The following is a 379-nucleotide window of genomic DNA, read 5'->3' on the forward strand; positions in this document are numbered from 1 at the left end:
AACAGACATTAACGACTCGAATTAAAACAGTCGAAAATCTAGCATCCACCGCTGATGGAAAAGCAACAGCTGCCAATTCCGAAAGCAAAATACTCAGAGACAGACTTGCTGCTCTGAGAGATGGAAGCAGAAGGAATAATATTAGAATCGAAGGTTTACCTGAGAATCGTGGAAGTCCAAAACCAATGAAATTCGCAGCTGAACTATTCTCTAAAGTAATTGGAGTTGACTTTAAGTCAGATACCGAGATAGCAGCAGCTTATCGCATGCACAGATCAAATATCTTTAGACCTAGGTCTTTTATTGTCCGCTTTGAGCGATTACTATGTAAGCTAAATGCGATGGCACTCCTCAGACACAAGCCAGAGATTATATTTGA

Source organism: Polypterus senegalus, chromosome 2, assembly GCF_016835505.1.
Source record: "Polypterus senegalus isolate Bchr_013 chromosome 2, ASM1683550v1, whole genome shotgun sequence".
Lineage (NCBI taxonomy): Eukaryota > Metazoa > Chordata > Cladistia > Polypteriformes > Polypteridae > Polypterus > Polypterus senegalus.